The sequence below is a fragment of the Bombina bombina genome, chromosome 1, assembly GCF_027579735.1.
Source record: "Bombina bombina isolate aBomBom1 chromosome 1, aBomBom1.pri, whole genome shotgun sequence".
In the NCBI taxonomy this organism is placed as follows: Eukaryota; Metazoa; Chordata; class Amphibia; order Anura; family Bombinatoridae; genus Bombina; species Bombina bombina.
The window spans coordinates 416,164,882-416,191,008 of NC_069499.1; the positions used below are offsets into that span (position 1 = coordinate 416,164,882).

At 43.2% G+C, this 26,127-nt stretch overlaps 1 long non-coding RNA gene across 1 annotated transcript in view; it reads left to right on the forward strand.

Moving 5' to 3' along the window:
* LOC128645377 (uncharacterized) overlaps positions 1 to 25,921 on the forward strand; it is a 50,253-nt gene extending 24,332 nt beyond the window's left edge. The window contains exon 2 of the long non-coding RNA XR_008400108.1: positions 25,373 to 25,921. This is a non-coding gene — a long non-coding RNA (uncharacterized LOC128645377). The remainder of the gene's footprint in view (positions 1 to 25,372) is intronic.
* The last annotated feature ends 206 nt before the right edge of the window (positions 25,922 to 26,127 follow it).

The following is a 26,127-nucleotide window of genomic DNA, read 5'->3' on the forward strand; positions in this document are numbered from 1 at the left end:
GAGAGCAAAAGAGAGAGGAGGAGTGAGAGCGAGCAAAAGAGATAGGGGGAGTGAGAGCGAGCAAAAGAGAGTGGGGGAGAGAGAGAGCAAAAGAGAGAAGGGTGAGAGAGCGAGCAAAAGAGAGAAGGGTGAGAGAGCGAGCAAAAGAGAGGGGTGAGAGAGAGAGCAAAAGAGGGGGAGAGAGAGTGCAAAAGAGAGGGGGGGGAGCAAGAGAGCAAAAGAGGGGGGAGAGAGAGCGCAAAAGAGAGGGGGGGGGGAGAGAGAGAGAGCAAAAGAGAGGGGAGGGAGAGAGAGAGCAAAAGAGAGGGGGGGGAGAGAGAGCCCAAAAGAGAAGGGGGGGAGAGAGAGCCCAAAAGAAAGGGGGGGGAGAGCGCAAAAGAAAGGGGGGGGGAGAGCGCAAAAGAAAGGGGGGGGGAGAGCGCAAAAGAAAGGGGGGGGAGAGCGCAAAAGAAAGGGGGGGGAGAGCGCAAAAGAAAGGGGGGGTAGAGCGCAAAAGAAAGGGGGGGAGAGCGCAAAAGAGAGGGGGAGAGCGCAAAAGAGAGGGGAGAGGGGGAGAGCGCAAAAGAGAGGGGAGAGGGGGAGAGCGCAAAAGAGAGGGGAGAGGGGGAGAGCACAAAAGAGAGGGGAGAGAGAGCGCAAAAGGAGAGGGGAAGAGAGAGAGCGCAAAAGGAGAGGGGAAGAGAGAGAGCGCAAAAGGAGAGGGGGGGAGAGAGCGCAAAAGAAGAGGGGGGGAGAGAGCGCAAAAGAGAGGGGGGAGAGAGAGAGAGAGAGAGCAAAAGAGAGGGAGAGAGAGAGAGCAAAAGAGAGGGAGAGAGAGAGAGCAAAAGAGAGGGAGAGAGAGAGAGCAAAAGAGAGGGAGAGAGAGAGAGCAAAAGAAGAGGGGGGAGAGAGCGCAAAAGAGAGGGGGGAGAGAGAGAGAGAGAGAGCAAAAGAGAGGGAGAGAGAGAGAGCAAAAGAGAGGGAGAGAGAGAGAGAGCAAAAGAGAGGGAGAGAGAGCAAAAGAGAGGGGGGAGAGAGAGCAAAAGAGAGAGCAAAAGAGAGGGGGAGAGAGAGAGCAAAAGAGAGGGGGAGAGAGAGCAAAAGAGAGGGGGGAGAGAGAGAGAGCAAAATAGAGGGGGGAGAGAGCAAAAGAGAGGAGGAGAGAGAGAACAAAAGAGAGAGGGGGAGAGAGCAAAAGAGAGAGGGGGAGAGAGCAAAAGAGAGAGGGGGAGAGAGAGCGAAAAAGAGGGGGAAGAGAGAGAGCGCAAAAGGAGAGGGGGAGAGAGAGCGCAAAAGGAGAGGGGGAGAGAGAGCGCAAAAGAAGAGGGGGGGGAGAGAGAGAGAGAGAGCAAAAGAGAGGGAGAGAGAGAGCAAAAGACAGGGAGAGAGAGAGAGAGAGCAAAAGAGAGGGGGAGAGAGAGAGAGAGCAAAAGAGAGGGGGAGAGAGAGAGAGAGCAAAAGAGAGGGGGAGAGAGAGAGCAAAAGAGAGGGGGAGAGAGAGCAAAAGAGAGGGGAGAGAGAGAGCAAAAGAGGGGGAGAGAGAGAGAGCAAAAGAGAGAGGGGGAGAGAGAGAGAGCAAAAGAGAGGGGGGGAGAGAGAGAGAGCAAAAGAGAGGGGGGGAGAGAGAGAGAGCAAAAGAGAGGGGAGAGAGAGAGAGCAAAAGAGAGGGGGAGAGAGAGCAAAAGAGAGGGGAGAGAGAGAGCAAAAGAGAGAGGGGGAGAGAGAGAGAGCAAAAGAGAGAGGGGGAGAGAGAGAGAGCAAAAGAGAGGGGGGGAGAGAGAGAGAGCAAAAGAGAGGGGGGGGAGAGAGAGCAAAAGAGAGGGGGGAGAGATAGCAAGAGAGAGAGGAGAGAGAAAGAGAACAAAAGAGAGGGGAGAGAGAGCAAAAGAGAGAGGGGGGAGAGAGAGAGAGAGAGCAAAAGAGAGAGGGGGGAGAGAGAGAGCAAAAGAGAGAGGGGAAGAGAGAGCAAAAGAGAGGGGGGAGAGAGAGAGTGCAAAAGAGAGGGGGGAGAGAGAGAGCGAAATAGAGGGGGGAGAGAAAGCAAAAGAGAGGGGGGAAAGAGAGAACAAAAGAGAGGGGGGGGAGAGAGAGAACAAAAGAGAGGGGGGAGAGAGAGAGAACAAAAGAGAGGGGGGAGAGAGAGAGAACAAAAGAGAGGGGGGAGAGAGAGAGAACAAAAGAGAGGGGGGAGAGAGAGAGAACAAAAGAGAGGGGGGAGAGAGAGAGTGCAAAAGAGAGGGGGGAGAGAGAGAGCGAAATAGAGGGGGGAGAGAAAGCAAAAGAGAGGGGGGAAAGAGAGAACAAAAGAGAGGGGGGGGAGAGAGAGAACAAAAGAGAGGGGGGAGAGAGAGAGAACAAAAGAGAGGGGGGAGAGAGAGAGAACAAAAGAGAGGGGGGAGAGAGAGAGAACAAAAGAGAGGGGGGAGAGAGAGAGAACAAAAGAGAGGGGGGGAGAGAGAGAGAACAAAAGAGAGGGGGGAGAGAGAGAGAACAAAAGAGAGGGGGGAGAGAGAGAGAACAAAAGAGAGGGGGGAGAGAGAGAGAACAAAAGAGAGGGGGGAGAGAGAGAGAACAAAAGAGAGGGGGGAGAGAGAGCAAAAGAGAGGGGGAGAGAGAAAGCAAAGGAGAGGGGGAGAGAGCACAAAAGAGAGGGGGAGAGAGAGCGTAAAAGAGGGTGGGAGAGAGAGCGCAAAAGAGAGGGGGAGAGAGAGTGCAAAAGAGAGGGGGAGAGTGCAAAAGAGAGGGGGAAGAGAGAGAGCACAAAAGGAGAGGGGGAGAGAGCACAAAAGATAGGGGGGAGAGAGAGAGCGCAAAAGAGAGGGGGAGAGAGAGTGCAAAAGAGAGGAGAGGGGGAGAGAGCACAAGAGAGGGGAGGGGGAGAGAGCACAAAAGAGAGGGGGGAGAGAGCACAAAAGAGAGGGGGGAGAGAGCGTAAAAGAGGGTGGGAGAGAGAGCGCAAAAGAGAGGGGGAGAGAGAGTGCAAAAGAGAGGGGAGGGGGAGAGAGCACAAAAGAGGGGGGAGAGAGCGTAAAAGAGGGTGGGAGAGAGAGCGTAAAAGAGGGTGGGAGAGAGAGCGCAAAAGAGAGGGAGAGAGAGAGTGCAAAAGAGAGGGAGAGAGTGCAAAAGAGAGGGGGAAGAGAGAGAGCGCAAAAGGAGAGGGGGAGAGAGCACAAAAGATAGGGGGGAGAGAGAGAGCGCAAAAGAGAGGGGGAGAGAGAGCGCAAAAGAGGGGGAGAGAGAGCGCAAAAGAGGGTGGGAGAGAGAGCGCAAAAGAGGGTGGGAGAGAGAGCGCAAAAGAGGGTGGGAGAGAGAGCGCAAAAGAGAGAGGGGGAGAGAGAGAGCAAAAGAGAGAGGGGGAGAGAGAGCGCAAAAACATAATTTATGTAAGAACTTACCTGATAAATTCATTTCTTTCATATTAGCAAGAGTCCATGAGCTAGTGACGTATGGGATATACATTCCTACCAGGAGGGGCAAAGTTTCCCAAACCTTAAAATGCCTATAAATACACCCCTCACCACACCCACAAATCAGTTTAACGAATAGCCAAGAAGTGGGGTGATAAGAAAAAAGTGCGAAAGCATATAAAATAAGGAATTGGAATAATTGTGCTTTATACAAAAAAATCATAACCACCACAAAAAAGGGCGGGCCTCATGGACTCTTGCTAATATGAAATAAATGAATTTATCAGGTAAGTTCTTACATAAATTATGTTTTCTTTCATGTAATTAGCAAGAGTCCATGAGCTAGTGACGTATGGGATAATGACTACCCAAGATGTGGATCTTTCCACGCAAGAGTCACTAGAGAGGGAGGGATAAAATAAAGACAGCCAATTCCTGCTGAAAATAATCCACACCCAAAATAAAGTTTAATGAAAAACATAAACAGAAGATTCAAACTGAAACCGCTGCCTGAAGTACTTTTCTACCAAAAACTGCTTCAGAAGAAGAAAATACATCAAAATGGTAGAATTTAGTAAAAGTATGCAAAGAGGACCAAGTTGCTGCTTTGCAAATCTGATCAACCGAAGCTTCATTCCTAAACGCCCAGGAAGTAGAAACTGACCTAGTAGAATGAGCTGTAATCCTTTGAGGCGGAGTTTTACCCGACTCGACATAGGCATGATGAATTAAAGATTTCAACCAAGATGCCAAAGAAATGGCAGAAGCTTTCTGGCCTTTTCTAGAACCGGAAAAGATAACAAATAGACTAGAAATCTTTCGGAAAGACTTAGTAGCTTCAACATAATATTTCAAAGCTCTAACAACATCCAAAGAATGCAACGATTTCTCCTTAGAATTCTTAGGATTAGGACATAATGAAGGAACCACAATTTCTCTACTAATGTTGTTGGAATTCACAACCTTAGGTAAAAATTCAAAAGAAGTTTGCAACACCGCCTTATCCTGATGAAAAATCAGAAAAGGAGACTCACAAGAAAGAGCAGATAATTCAGAGACTCTTCTGGCAGAAGAGATCGCCAAAAGGAACAAAACTTTCCAAGAAAGTAATTTAATGTCCAATGAATGCATAGGTTCAAACGGAGGAGCTTGAAGAGCCCCCAGAATCAAATTCAAACTCCAAGGAGGAGAAATTGACTTAATGACAGGTTTTATACGAACCAAAGCTTGTACAAAACAATGAATATCAGGAAGATTAGCAATCTTTCTGTGAAAAGAACAGAAAGAGCAGAGATTTGTCCTTTCAAAGAACTTGCGGATAAACCTTTATCTAAACCATCCTGAAGAAACTGTAAAATTCTCGGAATTCTAAAAGAATGCCAAGAAAAATGATGAGAAAGACACCAAGAAATATAAGTCTTCCAGACTCTATAATATATCTCTCTGGATACAGATTTACGAGTCTGTAACATAGTATTAATCACAGAGTCAGAGAAACCTCTTTGACCAAGAATCAAGCGTTCAATCTCCATACTTTTAAATTTAAGGATTTGAGATCCTGATGGAAAAAAGGACCTTGCAACAGAAGGTCTGGTCTTAGCGGAAGAGTCCACGGATGGCAAGAGGCCATCCGGACAAGATCCGCATACCAAAACCTGTGAGGCCATGCCGGAGCTACCAGCAGAACAAACGAGCATTCCTTCAGAATCTTGGAGATTACTCTTGGAAGAAGAACTAGAGGCGGAAAGATATAGGCAGGATGATACTTCCAAGGAAGTGATAATGCATCCACTGCTTCCGCCTGAGGATCCCGGGATCTGGACAGATACCTGGGAAGTTTCTTGTTTAGATGAGACGCCATCAGATCTATTTCTGGAAGCTCCCACATTTGAACAATCTGAAGAAATACCTCTGGGTGAAGAGACCATTCGCCCGGATGCAACGTTTGGCGACTGAGATAATCCGCTTCCCAATTGTCTATACCTGGGATATGAACCGCAGAGATTAGACAGGAGCTGGATTCCGCCCAAACCAGAATTCGAGATACTTCTTTCATAGCCAGAGGACTGTGAGTCCCTCCTTGATGATTGATGTATGCCACAGTTGTGACATTGTCTGTCTGAAAACAAATGAACGATTCTCTCTTCAGAAGAGGCCAAGACTGAAGAGCTCTGAAAATTGCACGGAGTTCCAAAATATTGATCGGTAATCTCACCTCCTGAGATTCCCAAACTCCTTGTGCCGTCAGAGATCCCCACACAGCTCCCCAACCTGTGAGACTTGCATCTGTTGAAATTACAGTCCAGGTCGGAAGAACAAAAAAAGCCCCCTGAATTAAACGATGGTGATCTGTCCACCACGTTAGAGAGTGTCGTACAATCGGTTTTAAAGATATTAATTGAGATATCTTTGTGTAATCCCTGCACCATTGATTCAGCATACAGAGCTGAAGAGGTCGCATGTGAAAACGAGCAAAGGGGATCGCGTCCGATGCAGCAGTCATAAGACCTAGAATTTCCATGCATAAGGCTACCGAAGGGAATGATTGTGACTGAAGGTTTCGACAAGCTGAAATCAATTTTAGACGTCTCTTGTCTGTCAAAGACAGAGTCATGGACACTGAATCTATCTGGAAACCCAGAAAGGTTACCCTTGTCTGAGGAATCAATGAACTTTTTAGTGAATTGATCCTCCAACCATGATCTTGAAGAAACAACACAAGTCGATTCGTATGAGATTCTGCTAAATGTAAAGACTGAGCAAGTACCAAGATATCGTCCAAATAAGGAAATACCACAATACCCTGTTCTCTGATTACAGACAGAAGGGCACCGAGAACCTTTGTAAAAATTCTTGGAGCTGTAGCTAGGCCAAACGGCAAAGCCACAAACTGGTAATGCTTGTCCAGAAAAGAGAATCTCAGGAACTGATAATGATCTGGATGAATCGGAATATGCAGATATGCATCCTGTAAATCTATTGTGGACATATAATGCCCTTGCTGAACAAAAGGCAAGATAGTCCTTACAGTTACCATTTTGAACGTTGGTATCCTTACATAACGATTCAATATTTTTAGATCCAGAACTGGTCTGAAGGAATTCTCCTTCTTTGGTACAATGAAGAGATTTGAATAAAACCCCATCCCCTGTTCCAGAACTGGAACTGGCATAATTACTCCAGCCAACTCTAGATCTGAAACACATTTCAGAAATGCTTGAACTTTCACTGGATTTACTGGGACACGGGAAAGAAAAAATCTCTTTGCAGGAGGTCTTATCTTGAAACCAATTCTGTACCCTTCTGAAACAATGTTCTGAATCCAAAGATTGTGAACAGAATTGATCCAAATTTCTTTGAAAAAACGTAACCTGCCCCCTACCAGCTGAGCTGGAATGAGGGCCGCACCTTCATGTGGACTTAGAAGCTGGCTTTGCTTTTCTAGAAGGCTTGGATTTATTCCAGACTGGAGATGGTTTCCAAACTGAAACTGCTCCTGAGGATGAAGGATCAGGCTTTTGTTCTTTGTTGAAACGAAAGGAACGAAAACGATTATTAGCCCTGTTTTTACCCTTAGATTTTTTATCCTGTGGTAAAAAAGTTCCTTTCCCACCAGTAACAGTTGAGATAATAGAATCCAACTGAGAACCAAATAATTTGTTACCCTGGAAAGAAATGGAAAGTAGAGTTGATTTAGAAGACATATCAGCATTCCAAGTTTTAAGCCATAAAGCTCTTCTAGCTAAAATAGCTAGAGACATAAACCTGACATCAACTCTGATAATATCAAAAATGGCATCACAGATAAAATTATTAGCATGTTGAAGAAGAATAATAATATTATGAGAATCATGATCTGTTACTTGTTGCGCTAAAGTTTCCAACCAAAAAGTTGAAGCTGCAGCAACATCAGCCAATGATATAGCAGGTCTAAGAAGATTACCTGAACACAGATAAGCTTTTCTTAGAAAGGATTCAATTTTCCTATCTAAAGGATCCTTAAACGAAGTACCATCTGACGTAGGAATAGTAGTACGTTTAGCAAGGGTAGAAATAGCCCCATCAACTTTAGGGATTTTGTCCCAAAATTCTAATCTGTCAGACGGCACAGGATATAATTGCTTAAAACGTTTAGAAGGAGTAAATGAATTACCCAAATTATTCCATTCTCTGGAAATTACTTCAGAAATAGCACCAGGAACAGGAAAAACTTCTGGAATAACCACAGGAGATTTAAAGACCTTATCTAAACGTTTAGATTTAGTATCAAGAGGACCAGAATCCTCAATTTCTAAAGCAATTAGTACTTCTTTAAGTAAAGAACGAATAAATTCCATTTTAAATAAATATGAAGATTTATCAGCATCAACCTCTGAGACAGAATCCTCTGAACCAGAAGAGTCATTAGAATCAGAATGATGATGATGTTCATTTAAAAATTCATCTGTATAAAGAGAAGTTTTAAAAGATTTTTTATGTTTACTAGAAGGAGGAATAACAGACATAGCCTTCTTGATGGATTCAGAAACAAAATCTCTTATGTTATCAGGAACATTCTGAACATTAGATGTTGATGGAACTGCAACAGGTAATGGTACATTACTAAAGGAAATATTATCTGCATTAACAAGTTTGTCATGACAATTAATACAAACAACAGCTGGAGGAATAGCTACCAAAAGCTTACAGCAGATACACTTAGCTTTGGTAGTTCCAGCACCAGACAGCGATTTTTCTGAAGTATCTTCTGACTCAGATGCAACATGAGACATCTTGCAATATGTAAGAGAAAAAACAACATATAAAGCAAAATTGATCAAATTCCTTAAATGACAGTTTCAGGAATGGGAAAAAATGCCAGTGAACAAGCTTCTAGCAACCAGAAGCAATAAATAATGAGACTTAAATAATGTGGAGACAAAAGCGACGCCCATATTTTTTTAGCGCCAAAAAAGACGCCCACATTATTTGGCGCCTAAATGCTTTTTCCGCCAAAAATGACGCCACGTCCGGAACGGCGACATTTTTTGGCGCAAAAGAACGTCAAAAATGACGCAACTTCCGGCGACACGTATGACGTCGGAAACAGAAAAGATTTTTTGCGCCAAAAAAGTCAGCGCCAAGAATGACGCAATAAAATGAAGCATTTTCGGCCCCCGCGAGCCTTACAGCCCACAGGGAAAAAAGTCAAATCTTTAAGGTAAGAAAAATATTTGATTCAAATGCATTATCCCAAATATGAAACTGACTGTCTGAAAATAAGGAATGTTGAACATCCTGAGTCAAGGCAAATAAATGTTTGAATACATATATTTAGAACTTTATTAAAAAAGTGCCCAACCATAGCTTAGAGTGTCACAGAAAATAAGACTTACTTACCCCAGGACACTCATCTACATGTTTGTAGAAAGCCAAACCAGTACTGAAACGAAAATCAGCAGAGGTAATGGTATATTTATAAGAGTATATCGTCGATCTGAAAAGGGAGGTAAGAGATGAATCTCTACGACCGATAACAGAGAACCTATGAAATAGACCCCGTAGAAGGAGATCATTGAATTCAAACAGGCAATACTCTCCTCACATCCCTCTGACATTCACTGCACGCTGAGAGGAAAACCGGGCTCCAACCTGCTGCGGAGCGCATATCAACGTAGAATCTAGCACAAACTTACTTCACCACCTCCATAGGAGGCAAAGTTTGTAAAACTGATTTGTGGGTGTGGTGAGGGGTGTATTTATAGGCATTTTAAGGTTTGGGAAACTTTGCCCCTCCTGGTAGGAATGTATATCCCATACGTCACTAGCTCATGGACTCTTGCTAATTACATGAAAGAAAGAGAGGGGGAAGAGAGAGAGCGCAAAAGGAGAGGGGGAGAGAGAGAGCGCAAAAGAAGAGGGGGAGAGAGAGAGCGCAAAAGAGAGGGGGGGAGAGAGAGAGAGAGAGAGAGCAAAAGAGAGGGAGAGAGAGAGCAAAAGAGAGGGAGAGAGAGAGAGCAAAAGAGAGAGAGAGAGCAAAAGAGAGGGAGAGAGAGAGAGCAAAAGAGAGGGAGAGAGAGAGAGCAAAAGAGAGGGGGGGAGAGAGAGAGAGCAAAAGAGAGGGGGGGAGAGAGAGAGCAAAAGAGAGAGGGGAGAGAGAGCAAGAGAGAGGGTGAGAGAGAGAGAGAACAAAAGAGAGGGGAGAGAGAGCAAAAGAGAGAGGTGGGAGAGAGAGAGCAAAAGAGAGAGGGGGGAGAGAGAGAGCAAAAGAGAGAGGGGGGAGAGAGAGAGCAAAAGAGAGAGGGGGAAGAGAGAGCAAAAGAAAGGGGGGAGAGAGAGAGCGTAAAAGAGAGGGGGGAGAGAGAGAGCGAAATAGAGGGGGGAGAGAAAGCAAAAGAGGGGGGGAGAGAGAGAACAAAAGAGAGGGGGAGAGAGAGAACAAAAGAGAGGGGGAGAGAGAGAACAAAAGAGAGGGGGGAAAGAGAGAGAGAACAAAAGAGAGGGGGGAGAGAGAGCAAAAGAGAGGGGGAGAGAGAAAGCAAAAGAGAGGGGGAGAGAGAGAGCAAAAGAGAGGGTGGGAGAGAGAGAGCAAAAGAGAGGGTGGGAGAGAGAGCGCAAAAGAGGGTGGGAGAGAGAGCGCAAAAGAGAGGGGGAGAGAGAGCGCAAAAGAGAGGGGGAGAGAGAGTGCAAAAGAGAGGGGGAAGAGAGAGAGTGCAAAAGGAGAGGGGGAGAGAGCACAAAAGAGAGGGGGGAGAGAGAGCGCAAAAGAGAGGGGGAGAGAGAGCACAAAAGAGAGGGGGAGAGAGAGCGCAAAAGAGAGGGGGAGAGAGAGTGCAAAAGAGAGGGGGAAGAGAGAGAGCGCAAAAGGAGAGGGGGAGAGAGCACAAAAGAGAGGGGGAGAGAGCGCAAAAGAGAGGGGGACAGTGCAAAAGAGAGGGGGAAGAGAGAGAGCGCAAAAGAGAGGGGGAAGAGAGAGAGCGCAAAAGAGAGGGGGAAGAGAGAGAGCGCAAAAGAGAGGGGGAAGAGAGAGAGAGAGAGCGCAAAAGGAGAGGGGGAGAGAGTGCAAAAGAGAGGGGGAGAGAGCGCAAAAGAGAGGGGGGAGAGAGAGCGCAAAAGAGAGGGGGGAGAGAGAGCGCAAAAGAGAGGGGGGAGAGAGAGCGCAAAAGAGAGGGGGGAGAGAGAGCGCAAAAGAGAGGGGGAAGAGATAGAGCGCAAAAGAGAGGGGAGAGAGAGAGAGAGCAAAAGAGAGGGGGAGAGAGAGAGCAAAAGAGAGGGGAAGAGAGAGAGAGCAAAAGAGAGGGGGGGAGAGAGAGAGCAAAAGAGAGTGAGGAGAGAGAGCAAAAGAGAGGGGGAGAGAGAGAGCAAAAGAGGGGGAGAGAGCACAAAAGAGCAGGGGAGAGAGAGCACAAAAGAGAGGGGGAGAAAGAGAGCACAAAAGAGAGGGGGAGAAAGAGAGCACAAAAGAGAGGGGGGGAAAGCGCAAAAGAGAGGGGGGAGAGCGCAAAAGAGAGGAGGGGGAGAGCGCAAAAGAGAGGAGGGGGGAGAGCGCAAAAGAGAGGAGGGGAGAGAGCGCGCAAAAGAGAGGAGGGGAGAGAGCGCGCAAAAGAGAGGAGGGGAGAGAGCGCGCAAAAGAGAGGAGGGGAGAGAGCGCGCAAAAGAGAGGAGGGGAGAGAGCGCGCAAAAGAGAGGAGGGGAGAGAGCGCGCAAAAGAGAGGAGGGGAGAGAGAGCGCAAAAGAGAGGAGGGGAGAGAGAGCGCAAAAGAGAGGAGGGGAGAGAGAGCGCAAAAGAGAGGAGGGGAGAGAGAGCGCAAAAGAGAGGAGGGGAGAGAGAGCGCAAAAGAGAGGAGGGGAGAGAGAGCGCAAAAGAGAGGAGGGGAGAGAGAGCGCAAAAGAGAGGAGGAGAGAGAGAGTGCAAAAGATAGTAAAATAAAACCATATTGCTGATAAAATAGTTTACAATGCTAATATACCTATGCTAACATTAAAAAGTAAGAGCGATTAATTGAGCTTTATGTCTAAGGTTCTAATCATTCTAATTTAACAGCAAAAACTATTTTTATGTAGTTTTCCAGGGGTCATACCATACTGCTTGACACAGAGTTGAACCCACCATACCATATCTCAAACATGTGAAAATGCCACCTATTTGTAGAACAATGACTGACCTTGTGCTGCTGCCATATAATCCATTGGGAGGTCATATGATGGCCTTATGATTTGTGTTTGGTCACTTTTTAATGTTTTTTTATGCTGGTCTGACATTTAGTATTCCACTTTCTGGACACGCACTTTTTTGTTTTTAAATAAAAAAAGAATTTAGTTATCTAAATTTATTACTGGCACTCTTTTAATATAGGTTTACTATGAAATTATGCCAAACCTTAAAGCTATGAATTTTGTCTTTACATTTATAGATTTAGTTGCAATTACTATTTTTAAATATGTGCACAAACTGTAACACTATCTTGACCGTCTGTCTTTATTAATATAACCAAAAAGATGTAATAATTTAACCAAATATGGGTTGTTCCCAATAAAAATGTAATATATTAAATATATATGAAAAATAAAATAAGGAAACCACAATCAGTGAGAAATTAAAAAAATTATATAATAAAACTAAAAAAACTGAGCACTTATCCCTCCCAAAGGTGAGAAACTTTCAAAGTAACTTCTGATCTTTCAGGGATTCTGTAAAATCGTCTTCCGTAGTTGTACCTCAAAGAGAAAACAGACACATATAGTGCAACACTGTTTCTAATTCATATCACAAGCAGAGCTGTTAGGAATCACTGACAAATATTATAGCCCAAAACAGTAAACTCCGGTAATGCTGGAACTTGGTATTGAAAAAGTCGAATCAGTTGAGACATACATCAGAGTGCTCCCCGCCATGGAGTGGGGTGATCACGTGGTAATTGCAATGCTGAGGGAAAAGACTGGGTCCAATATGCTACATACCAGAAGACTTTAGTGTATCAGCTGCCAAGGTCCCTTAAGTGACTTTTATTATATTTGAAGCTGTGAATAAATGTATTTATTTATTGGTTTTAGATGCTTTATTGAACGTAATAAACATTACAAAAAAAGAAAAAACAAAAACACATTTGGCCAGATTACAATTGGAGCGCTAACATTTACGTGCAAGTGATAAGGGGTTTATCGCAGTATTACAAGTTGAAAGTAAACTTATTCGTTTGAGCGCAATCGCCGCGATGTACACTAGAATGATTACCGCATCCTCACAGCTCTGGTTAACTGTTTCGCGACACAAAAAAGTGTCACAAAACACATCAAAAATGCATTACAAAGTACAGTTACGCTCATAATAACACCATCTAATAAAAATGATTAAGCAAATATTAGACACACAAGTTATTAGGGCTCAAAGATATGAGGTCTCAGGTGTTGGAGAAAAAAAAAGGCAGCCAAAGGGATTTAACATAGAGATACATACAAATACATGTCTAATTATGTATGTGTATATCTATGTCTATATGTGTGTACATATGTATTTAAATGTGTATTTACAGACATATATACATGTATAAACACATAAAACACATGTATACATAAAAAGACATATATAAAAGTGCATTGGAGCCCCTTGCAGTTAATTAGATAAAAACATGTAAAAGCATATTTATGCAATATTCATAATTAATAAACAGCTAGATTACGAGTTTTGCGGTATGAGTGAAAAAGCAGCGTTAAGGCTCTTTTTCACTACCGCTGGTATTACGAGTCTTGCAGGTTTCGGCCGCACACTTTTTTTGGCCGTAACGCAACGTAACTACCACAGCTTTTAAAAAGTCCTTTTTCAATGGGACTTCCACAGCTCCGGTATTACAAATCTGCCTGGGAGGTCAAAAAGTGAGCGGTACACCCTATACCGTCAAGATTCATACCGTAAACTGAAAGTCAGTAGTTATGAGTTGTAGGCTACAAAGCCGTACCATAACTAAAGTGCTAAAAAGTACACTAACACCCATAAACTACTTATTAACCCCTAATCTGTCGCCCACCTAAATTACAGTTATTAACCCCTAATCTGCTGCCGCTGACACCTACATTACACTTATTACCCCCTAATATCTCCGCCACCTACCTACGTTTATTAACCCCTATTCTTCTGCCCCCAACGTCGCCGCCACTATACTAAAGTTATTAACCCCTAACCCTAAGTCTAACCCTAACACCCACTAACTTTAATGTAATTAAATCTAAATAAAACCTGCTATTTATAACTAAATAATTCCTATTTAAAAATAAATACTTACCTGTAAAATAAACCCCAAGCTAGCTACAATATAACTAATAGTTACATTGTAGCTATCTTAGGTTTTATTTTTATTTCACAGGCAAATTTGTATTTATTTTAACTAGGTAGAATAGTTACTAAATAGTTATTAACTATTTACTAACTACCTAGCTAAAATAAATACAAATTTACCTGTAAAATAAAACCTAACCTGTCTTACACTAACACCTAACCTTACACTACAATTAAATAAATTACATAAATTAAATACAATTAACCAAATTACAAAAACAAACAAACACTAAATTACACAAAATAAAAAAAGAAATTATCAGATATTTAAACTTATTACACCTAATCTAATAGCCCTATCAAAATAAAAAACCCTAACCTATACTAAACTACCAAGAGCCCTTAAAAGGCTGGATGGATGGGTCTTCAAAAACTGTAAGTGGATCTTCGGGGGTTAGTGTTTTGTAAGGGTTTATTGGGTGGGTTTTATATTTAGATTAGGGTTTGGGTGGAAAAAGAGCTAAATGCCCTTTTCAGTGCAATGGGGAGCTTAGTTGGTTGTGTGGGTGGTGGGTTTTACTGTTGGGGGGTTGTTTATATATTTTTTTTTAAAGGTAAAAGAGTGGATTTCTTTGGGGCAATGCTATTGGTAGTTTAGTGTAGGCTAGGTTTTTTATTTTTATTTTGGGGGGGCTTTTTTGTTTTGATAGGGCTATTAGATTAGGTGTAATTAGTTTAAATATCTGATAATTTCTTTTTTTATTTTGTGTAATTTAGTGTTTGTTTGTTTTTGTAATTCAGTTAATTGTATTTAATTTATGTAATTGATTTAATTGTAGTGTAATGTTAGGTGTTAGTGTAAGACAGGTTAGGTTTTATTTTACAGGTAAATTTGTGTTGTGTCGGCAATGTTGGGGGCAGCAGATTAGGGGTTAATAAGTATAATCTAGGTGTCGGCGATGTCGGGGGTGGCAGATTAGGGGTTAATAAGTGTAAGATTAGGGGTGTTTAGACTCAGGGTTCATGTTAGGGTGTTAGGTGTAAACACATTTTCTTTACCCATAGGAATCAATGGGGCTGCGTTACGGAGCTTTACGCTCCTTTATTGCAGGTGTTAGGCTTTTTTTCAGCCGGCTCTCCCCATTGATGTCTATGGGGAAATCGTGCACAAGCACGTAAAACCAGTTTACCGCAGCGCTGGTATTGGAGTGCGGTATGGAGCTCAATTTTGCTCTACGCTCACTTCTTGCCTGCTAACGCCGGGTTTTTGTAAACCTGTAATAGCAGCGCTGTAGGTAGGTGAGCGGTGACAATAACTTGCAAGTTAGTACTGCGCCGCTCATAACGCAAAACTTGTAATCTAGCCGAAAGTGCTAGAATGTGAAATATTTACAGTAAATGCACAGTATGATGTTCTGCACATAGGGGAATATGTTCTAAGTATTTCTAAATAGATATTCCTATATATATCTGTGTGTATCTACACCTACATATAATCATGTGTATGTGTATATGTGTATATATATATATATATATATATATATACACACACACATATTTATGAAGAAATATAACATTCTGCTATGTGAAGAACTTTGGAATGTAAAATATTTATATTTTCATGTCGGGTTAGCGCACATGAGAAACAGAATTTATGTTTACCTGATAAATTTCTTTCTCCAACGGTGTGTCCGGTCCACGGCGTCATCCTTACTTGTGGGATATTCTCTTCCCCAACAGGAAATGGCAAAGAGCCCAGCAAAGCTGGTCACATGATCCCTCCTAGGCTCCGCCTACCCCAGTCATTCGACCGACGTTAAGGAGGAATATTTGCATAGGAGAAACCATATGGTACCGTGGTGACTGTAGTTAAAGAAAATAAAATATCAGACCTGATTAAAAAAACCAGGGCGGGCCGTGGACCGGACACACCGTTGGAGAAAGAAATTTATTAGGTAAACATAAATTCTGTTTTCTCCAACATAGGTGTGTCCGGTCCACGGCGTCATCCTTACTTGTGGGAACCAATACCAAAGCTTTAGGACACGGATGAAGGGAGGGAGCAAATCAGGTCACCTAAATGGAAGGCACCACGGCTTGCAAAACCTTTCTCCCAAAAATAGCCTCAGAAGAAGCAAAAGTATCAAACTTGTAAAATTTGGTAAAAGTGTGCAGTGAAGACCAAGTCGCTGCCCTACATATCTGATCAACAGAAGCCTCGTTCTTGAAGGCCCATGTGGAAGCCACAGCCCTAGTGGAATGAGCTGTGATTCTTTCGGGAGGCTGCCGTCCGGCAGTCTCGTAAGCCAATCTGATGATGCTTTTAATCCAAAAAGAGAGAGAGGTAGAAGTTGCTTTTTGACCTCTCCTTTTACCTGAATAAACAACAAACAAGGAAGATGTTTGTCTAAAATCCTTTGTAGCATCTAAATAGAATTTTAGAGCGCGAACAACATCCAAATTGTGCAACAAACGTTCCTTCTTTGAAACTGGTTTTGGACACAGAGAAGGTACGATAATCTCCTGGTTAATGTTTTTGTTAGAAACAACTTTTGGAAGAAAACCAGGTTTAGTACGTAAAACCACCTTATCTGCATGGAACACCAGATAAGGAGGAGAACACTGCAGAGCAGATAATTCTGAGACTCTTCTAGCAGAAGAAATCGCAACTAAAAACAAAACTTTCCAAGATAATAACTTAATATCAACGGAATGTAAGGGTTCAAACGGAACCCCCTGAAGAACTGAAAGAACTAAATTGAGACTCCAAGGAGGAGTCAAAGGTTTGTAAACAGGCTTGATTCTAACCAGAGCCTGAACAAAGGCTTGAACATCTGGCACCGCTGCCAGCTTTTTGTGAAGTAATACCGACAAGGCAGAAATCTGTCCCTTCAGGGAACTTGCAGATAATCCTTTTTCCAATCCTTCTTGAAGGAAGGATAGAATCCTAGGAATCTTAACCTTGTCCCAAGGGAATCCTTTAGATTCACACCAACAGATATATTTTTTCCAAATTTTGTGGTAAATCTTTCTAGTCACAGGCTTTCTGGCCTGAACAAGAGTATCGATCACAGAATCTGAGAATCCTCGCTTCGATAAAATCAAGCGTTCAATCTCCAAGCAGTCAGCTGGAGTGAAACCAGATTCGGATGTTCGAACGGACCCTGAACAAGAAGGTCTCGTCTCAAAGGTAGCTTCCAAGGTGGAGCCGATGACATATTCACCAGATCTGCATACCAAGTCCTGCGTGGCCACGCAGGAGCTATCAAGATCACCGACGCCCTCTCCTGCTTGATCCTGGCTATCAGCCTGGGGATGAGAGGAAATGGCGGGAACACATAAGCTAGTTTGAAGGTCCAAGGTGCTACTAGTGCATCCACTAGAGCCGCCTTGGGATCCCTGGATCTGGCCCCGTAGCAAGGAACTTTGAAGTTCTGACGAGAGGCCATCAGATCCATGTCTGGAATGCCCCACAGGTGAGTGACTCGGGCAAAGATTTCCGGATGGAGTTCCCACTCCCCCGGATGCAATGTCTGACGACTCAGAAAATCCGCTTCCCAATTTTCCACTCCTGGGATGTGGATAGCAGACAGGTGGCAGGAGTGAGACTCCGCCCAAAGAATAATTTTGGTTACTTCTTCCATCGCTAGGGAACTCCTTGTTCCCCCCTGATGGTTGATGTACGCAACAGTCGTCATGTTGTCTGATTGAAACCGTATGAACCTGGTCCTCGCAAGCTGGGGCCAGGCCTGGAGCGCATTGAATATCGCTCTCAGTTCCAGAATATTTATCGGTAGAAGAGATTCTTCCCGAGACCAAAGACCCTGAGCTTTCAGGGATCCCCAGACCGCGCCCCAGCCTATCAGACTGGCGTCGGTCGTGACAATGACCCACTCTGGTCTGTGGAACATCATCCCTTGAGACAGATTGTCCAGGGACAGCCACCAACGGAGTGAGTCTCTGGTCCTCTGATTTACTTGTATCTTCGGAGACAAGTCTGTATAGTCCCCATTCCACTGACTGAGCATGCACAGTTGTAATGGTCTTAGATGAATGCGCGCAAAAGGAACTATGTCCATCGCCGCCACCATCAACCCGATCACTTCCATGCACTGAGCTATGGAAGGAAGAGGAACGGAATGAAGTATCCGACAAGAGTCCAGAAGCTTTGTTTTTCTGGCCTCTGTTAGAAAGATCCTCATTTCTAAGGAGTCTATAATTGTTCCCAAGAAGGGAACCCTTGTTGACGGGGATAGAGAACTCTTTTCCACGTTCACTTTCCAGCCGTGAGATCTGAGAAAGGCCAGGACAATGTCCGTGTGAGCCTTTGCTTGAGGAAGGGACGACGCTTGAATCAGAATGTCGTCCAGGTAAGGTACTACTGCAATGCCCCTTGGTCTTAGCACCGCTAGAAGGGACCCTAGTACCTTTGTGAAAATCCTTGGAGCAGTGGCTAATCCGAAAGGAAGCGCCACGAACTGGTAATGTTTGTCCAGGAATGCAAACCTTAGGAACCGATGATGTTCCTTGTGGATAGGAATATGTAGATACGCATCCTTTAAATCCACCGTGGTCATAAATTGACCTTCCTGGATGGAAGGAAGGATAGTTCGAATGGTTTCCATCTTGAACGATGGGACCTTGAGAAATTTGTTTAAGATCTTGAGATCTAGGATTGGTCTGAACGTTCCCTCTTTTTTGGGAACTATGAACAGATTGGAGTAGAACCCCATCCCTTGTTCTCTTAATGGAACAGGATGAATCACTCCCATTATTAACAGGTCTTCTACACAATGTAAGAACGCCTGTCTTTTTATGTGGTCTGAAGACAACTGCGACTTGTGGAACCTCCCCCTTGGGGGAAGTCTCTTGAATTCCAGAAGATAACCCTGGGAGACTATTTCTAGCGCCCAAGGATCCAGAACATCTCTTGCCCAAGCCTGAGCGAAGAGAGAGAGTCTGCCCCCCACCAGATCCGGTCCCGGATCGGGGGCCAATATTTCATGCTGTCTTGGTAGCAGTGGCAGGTTTCTTGGCCTGCTTTCCCTTGTTCCAGCCTTGCATTGGTCTCCAAGCTGGCTTGGCCTGAGAAGTATTACCCTCTTGCTTAGAGGACGTAGCACCTTGGGCTGGTCCGTTTTTACGAAAGGGACGAAAATTAGGTCTATTTTTTGCCTTGAAGGGCCGATCCTGAGGAAGGGCGTGGCCCTTACCCCCAGTGATATCAGATATAATCTCTTTCAAGTCAGGACCAAACAGCGTTTTCCCCTTGAAAGGAATGTTTAGTAGCTTGTTCTTGGAAGACGCATCAGCCGACCAAGATTTCAACCAAAGCGCTCTGCGCGCCACAATAGCAAACCCAGAGTTCTTAGCCGCTAACTTAGCCAATTGCAAAGAGGCGTCTAGAGTGAAAGAATTAGCCAATTTGAGAGCATTGATTCTGTCCATAATCTCCTCATAAGGAGGAGAGTCACTATCGAGCACCTTAAGCAGTTCATCAAACCAGAAATATGCGGCTGTAGTGACAGGGACAATGCATGAAATGGGTTGTAGAAGGTAACCCTGCTGAACAAACATCTTTTTAAGCAAACCTTCTAATTTTTTATCCATAGGATCTTTGAAAGCACAACTATCCTCTATGGGAATAGTGGTGCGTTTGTTTAAAGTAGAAACCGCTCCCTCGACCTTGGGGACTGACTGCCATAAGTCCTTTCTGGGGTCGACCATAGGAAACAATTTTTTAAATATGGGGGGAGGGACGAAAGGAATACCGGGCCTTTCCCATTCTTTATTAACAATGTCCGCCACCCGCTTGGGTATAGGAAAAGCTTCTGGGAGCCCCGGCACCTCTAGGAACTTGTCCATTTTACATAGTTTCTCTGGGATGACTAATCACAATCATCCAGAGTGGATAATACCTCCTTAAGCAAAATGCGGAGATGTTCCAATTTAAATTTAAATGTAATCACATCAGATTCAGCCTGCTGAGAAATGTTCCCTAAATCAGTAATTTCTCCCTCAGACAAAACCTCCCTGGCCCCCTCAAATTGGGTTAGGGGCCCTTCAGAGATATTAATATCAGCGTCGTCATGCTCTTCAGTAACTAAAACAGAGCATCCACGCTTACGCTGACAAGGGTTCATTTTGGCTAAAATGTTTTTGACAGAATTATCCATTACAGCCGTTAATTGTTGCATAGTAAGGAGTATTGGCGCGCTAGATGTACTAGGGGCCTCCTGAGTGGGCAAGACTCGTGTAGACGAAGGAGGGAATGATGCAGTACCATGCTTACTCCCCTCACTTGAGGAATCATCTTGGGCATCATTGTCATTATCACATAAATCACATTTATTTAAATGAATAGGAATTCTGGCTTCCCCACATTCAGAACACAGTCTATCTGGTAGTTCAGACATGTTAAACAGGCATAAACTTGATCAGAAAGTACAAAAAACGTTTTAAAATAAAACCGTTACTGTCACTTTAAATTTTAAACTGAACACACTTTATTACTGCAATTGCGAAAAAACATGAAGGAATTGTTCAAAATTCACCAAATTTTCACCACAGCGTCTTAAAGCCTTGAAAATATTGCACACCAATTTTGGAAGCTTTAACCCTTAAAATAACGGAACCGGAGCCGTTTTAAGCTTTAAACCCCTTTACAGTCCCTGGTATCTGCTTTGCTGAGACCCAACCAAACCCAAAGGGGAATACGATACCAAATGACGCCTTCAGAAGTCTTTTATGAGTATCAGAGCTCCTCTCACATGCGACTGCATGCCATGCCTCTCAAAAACAAGTGCGCAACACCGGCGCGAAAATGAGACTCTGCCTATGCTTTGGGAAAGCCCCTAAAGAATAAGGTGTCTAAAACAGTGCCTGCCGATATTATTAAATCAAAATACCCAGAATAAATGATTCCTCAAGGCTAAATAAGTGTTAATATCAATCGATTTAGCCCAAAAAAAGTCTACAGTTTAAATAAGCCCTTGTGAAGCCCTTATTTACAATCGTAATAAACATGGCTTACCGGATCCCATAGGGAAAATGACAGCTTCCAGCATTACCTCGTCTTGTTAGAATGTGTCATACCTCAAGCAGCAAGAGACTGCAAACTGTTCCCCCAACTGAAGTTAATTGCTCTCAACAGTCCTGTGTGGAACAGCCATGGATTTTAGTTACGGTTGCTAAAATCATTTTCCTCATACAAACAGAATTCTTCATCTCTTTTCTGTTTCTGAGTAAATAGTACGTACCAGCACTATTTGAAAATAACAAACTCTTGATTGAATAATGAAAAACTACAGTTAAACACTAAAAAACTCTAAGCCATCTCCGTGGAGATGTTGCCTGTACAACGGCAAAGAGAATGACTGGGGTAGGCGGAGCCTAGGAGGGATCATGTGACCAGCTTTGCTGGGCTCTTTGCCATTTCCTGTTGGGGAAGAGAATATCCCACAAGTAAGGATGACGCCGTGGACCGGACACACCTATGTTGGAGAAATATTGGTTTGCACGTGAGTCCCCCCCACACACACTTTTTTGGTCCATTGACTTCTATGGGGGAATACATGTATTCGCACACAATATTCTAACGTTGGCTTTTTTGCGATCATCAGGTTAGCGCAAGAGCGCAAACAGTTTGCTTTCAACTTATAATATGAGTACAACCCGATGAGCGCAAAAAGCTTACTTCTAGCGCAGTAAACGCTCAAGCGGGAGCATTAAATAACGCTTCACATTTTTATAAGTAGACTCTTAAACAAAATGTAAATGCAGCTCTCACATAAAAACATTGAATACAATATAAACAATGCCTCTAGAACAAAAAAAGATCTTAGGACCATATAGGAGAAAAAAATTGGAAAACGAGCAGAGCTATTTATTTTAAGTCAGATCTTTGTTTTAGTTTAAGATGTATTTATGATACACATAAAGACATACTATATATATAAGTGCATTTGATCCCTTTGCAGTTAAGCAGATGAAAACATGAAAAAAACATTTATGCAATATTTATATTTAATAAAGGTTTTAACTATGTATTTACTGTAAATATTTCACATTCCTATGTTCTGCACACAGCAAAATATATTCTAAATATATACCTTTTACATATAGGTATAAATATATATTGTACCAAAATACCATTAGATAAACAGTATAGAGAAATATTTATTTATAAGTCATTACTAGTGGGATTTTCAACTACTGACCAGAAGGAGCCAAAGAGCACCCCAGCAGAGCTGTTAAGTGTCACTTCCCTTACTCATAACCCCCAGTCATTCAGTTGAAGGGAAATGGAAAAAGAAGATAATACAAGGGTATAGAGGTGCCTGAGGTTTACAGAAAAAAAACTATCAAAGTTGTTAAAAAAAGGATGGGGCTGTGGAATCTACATGTCCGGAAAGAAAGAAATGTAATAGTTAAGCATACATTTTGTTTTCTTTCCTATGGCATGGAGAGTCCACAACGCCATTCCAATTACAAGGCACCACCGCTTGAAGAACCTTTCTCCCAAAAAAGGCCTCAGCTGAGGCAAAAGTATCAAATTTGTAGAATTTGGAAAAAGTATGCAAAGAGGACCATGTTGCCGCCTTGCAAATCTGTTCCACAGAAGCTTCATTTTTGAAAGCCCAAGATGAGGAGACAGCCCGAGTGGAATGAGCCATAATTCTCTCAGGAGGCTGCTGTCCAGCTGTCTTATAAGCAAAACGAATCATACTTCTTAACCAGAGGGAAAGGGTAGTAAAAGTTGCCTTCTGACCCTTACGTTTTCCAGAGAAAACAACAAACAGGGCAGAAGCTTGCTGAAAATCTTAAGTAGCTTGTAGATAAAAGTTTAGAGCAACATCCAGGTTATGCATAAGACATTCCTCCTGGGAAGAGGGATTGGGACCAAAAGAAGGAACAACGATTTCCTGATTTATATTGCCTTATCCGCATGAAAAATAAGGTAAGGGGAATCACACTGCAGGGCCGAGAGTTCAGAAACTCTGCGAGCAAGAAGAAACAAAACCTTCCAAGATAACAACTTAATATCAACAGAATGCATTGGCTCAAATTGAGCTTGCTGCAAAACTTTAAGAACATGGTTTAAACTCCAAGGAGGAGCAACAGGTTTAAACGCAGGCCTGATTCTGACCAGGGCCTGAACAAAAGATTAAACATCTGGCAGATCTGACAGTGCAGAAATCTGACCCTTTGGAGTACTGACTGACAAACCCTTCTGATGAATTATTTTTGATAAAGGCGCATGAGTGAGCGCCAAAACGCGTAATTGAGGATAAAACTTGTGGATGCCATTGGTAATAGTGCACTTTACCTGCTTTAATATCATCGACTACAGGATCATCATTTAAAATACCCCCCAGCACTCCGTTTTCAAGATTCCCGTACTGGAAGCCAATCCTGGTTGTTGGATCAGTCACGTGATCGGGGATTGTACGTGCTGACGCTGGAGCCCGGTATTGAGAATCTACCAGGAGCAGAGGTACATAGGTCTGCAGCTGCACAGCAGACGGAAAACAAACAACAAGTGGAGGTCCGGTAAGAGGAACAGTGGGGGCTATTCCTATAAACATTATTTTTGGGACATTTCCAGAATCATAAACATCATCTGAATTAAAACCGGTGAACATTGTCTACCAGTTTTTAGTGAACTAATTTGGAAGGGATTTTTTTTGGACATTCTGTCAGTGTGTTCTAACTTTTAATTATATTTTTTCTTTGTGTGGCCACACATATATACGTATATATTTCTTCTGTAAAATTTTCAGTGACTGAGCTCATTAACCCGGACAAACTGGACTCTACTCTACTCCCTTGGGAGCAAAAGCTAAATCCCCCCCCCCCCCCCCCAGGGAAACCGGGTATAGTAGCAGCTTCTATCCTGGCTCTATATCCTCAAAATGGGAGAACTATTTATTGCAATGAAAATAGCCTTAACAAGGCTTGAGGGGCAGATCGACAACAGCTATAACAGTCTATCTCAGCTTGTGAAACAAACAGCCATGTGGACCGATTCGACAGAGACAGCGGGGGCAGGGGAACACGATGTATGCATGCAACTATTGCTGCACCTTAACAGTACAGGGCCATTGGCAGAGAATTGCGGAACAACCACTATACAACTGCCGGGCCTGGATTGCTTTCCACATCCTCTTTTGACCTCCACTCTGGGGGATGCGGCCAATCCCTGGGAGTTACTATTTACAAGTTGGAAGGATCCAGATGGCGCCAGGAGGTTGGCCATGCTGGTTTTCATGCCAGAGCCTAGAGGGGCGTACTCCGAGGTGACTCACCAGCAACTTGCTGCCCCATGTCCGTTAGTAGATCCACTCCAACTTCTATGGGTGAAGGCTCCGCTGGGGTTAGCAGAGTAGGTAAACTGCTGCTCTAGAGTTGGGGAACTTCTTATGGTCATTTTCTTCAACGCATCCATGCACCAGGAGCCATATGTACTTTACGCATGGGGCTTTCAACGGTACACTAGATCTGGTATCGGGTAGGATGGTTACCTTATATACTCCTTCTCAAGGAACTCATACCTGTTGGACACTGTATTATTGTCCCATACACATGATGACTCTTTAGTTTAATTCTATATTTTGAGACGCAATGCTTTATAATAACTCTGATATTGTACATTGCGTTGGTTAATGGTGTCTCTTCTCTCATAACTGACGGATACCTGGCTATATGGGTGTGTAGATTACAATTCTGGAGAAGTGAGAGCCTCCAGACCTATATCTACTGCTTTTGTCACATATATGATTATAAATCGAGATCCACTTTCTTTTTAACAAGGTGTGTAAATGTTTGTGACCATGCTATGGGGGACCAGGAGTGTTTGTGGCCCTGTGTTTCGTACAGTGTATGTCTAGAGTTATAGGCATGCTCTATTACACCTTTAGACCACCAACTATTTGATATTGGCCACCATATACTTGTTGTGGCCTATCTGCTCTATTGATAATGCCACAGATATGACATCTCAGCGAGACTTAATTTTAAGAACAACCTATCTACAACTTTCTATACGTACTGCCAATATGTAAATATGCCATTACATGTTTCTCAGGTATCTTCAGCTGAGGTTATAGAGACAAGATTATATCAGTCTCTAATTTGATAGATTGAGAATATTGTGTTCCATGTACAAACGATCTAGTACTCTAAGTACCCTTATAATATTTGATATAAATGTACAGTTAGTATTACTAGTGTGGGGAATGTCAAACCGTCTTTCTATTGTCACTTATGAAACTTTCATTGTATGTAGACTTCTAATGTTTACCTGAAAGATTGTCTTATCAGAGTGTGTTATACCGTGTAATTTTGTGTCTGACATTATTATATTGTTCTCTCAGCAGTAATTTCATTTAATATTTCTGTACCTCAGTCACCAGCTCCCCTTCTCTCTTTTTGATTAAGTTGTGGGATGGGGGCCATATGAGACCTATTATTACAATAGTCAACTCCCTAACTGCTACCATCATGCTTCACTACAAGCGGTGCTCACCCGCTGATGTATATCTAATAATAGATCCGAAAAGATTTTCGCTATGGTTATTATGTCTCACTCACCTCACCTATATCAAAAGGGTCCGAGAGTGGCCTGACAACTAGTAATTTTTTTTAGAGTTAAAATGGAGGTTCAATGAGTCCAAAATGTGAACAAATGTCTTTACTGTTATATTGTTATATGTATCTGCATTGTGTTTTCCAGAAACATGCGCCCTGAGAAACCACCATGGAAAAAAGTCTCTTAAAGCTGAATTAGATCTATCCTCTAAGAGATCCGAATGGCCCTCTTGAATCAAAGCAGAATGTATACTACTTTGAAGGACTGTACTCTGAGAAATTTGAGATAAATACCTAGATCCCATTCCTTGACTGGAACTATCACTCCCAGAGAGGAATGTCCTGAACCCAGTTCAAGAAAGCCTCTCATCATACCTGGACTGCAGATACTCTAGAAAGGAGAAATCTACCCCTGGGAGGAAATCTTAGATTGCTACTCCCTGGACCAAGACTGGTTGGGATTCCCAAAGACTGGACTTTCCCTGCAGAAAGAGGCAAAGGAAGACTTCCTCTATTCTATCCCACTTGACGTGTGGTTGAAAATACCTTTTTCTACCCGTAAAGTCAGAGGTTAATTCTGCCAGACCGGGTCCAAAAAGGTCTCACATCCCAACAAGGTCTCACCCTTGTAAGGAAGAGCCAGAAGCTTGGACTGGGAGGAAACATTAAATATAAGCCATATATGGCCACGGTTGTCACATGTCTTTGTCAAATTGAATATTGAACCTGCATCTGCAGTGTTATAGAGCCTAGGCTGTGCCACTAAGCCACAGGTAGGCTTCTCAGCTGACCAAAATTTCAGCCACAACGCCCCGCAGGCTAGCACAGCAAGTTTAAGTAGACAAGGCATCAATCTAGATCAGAGCTTTCCAAACTTTTCATGTTGGTGACACACATTTT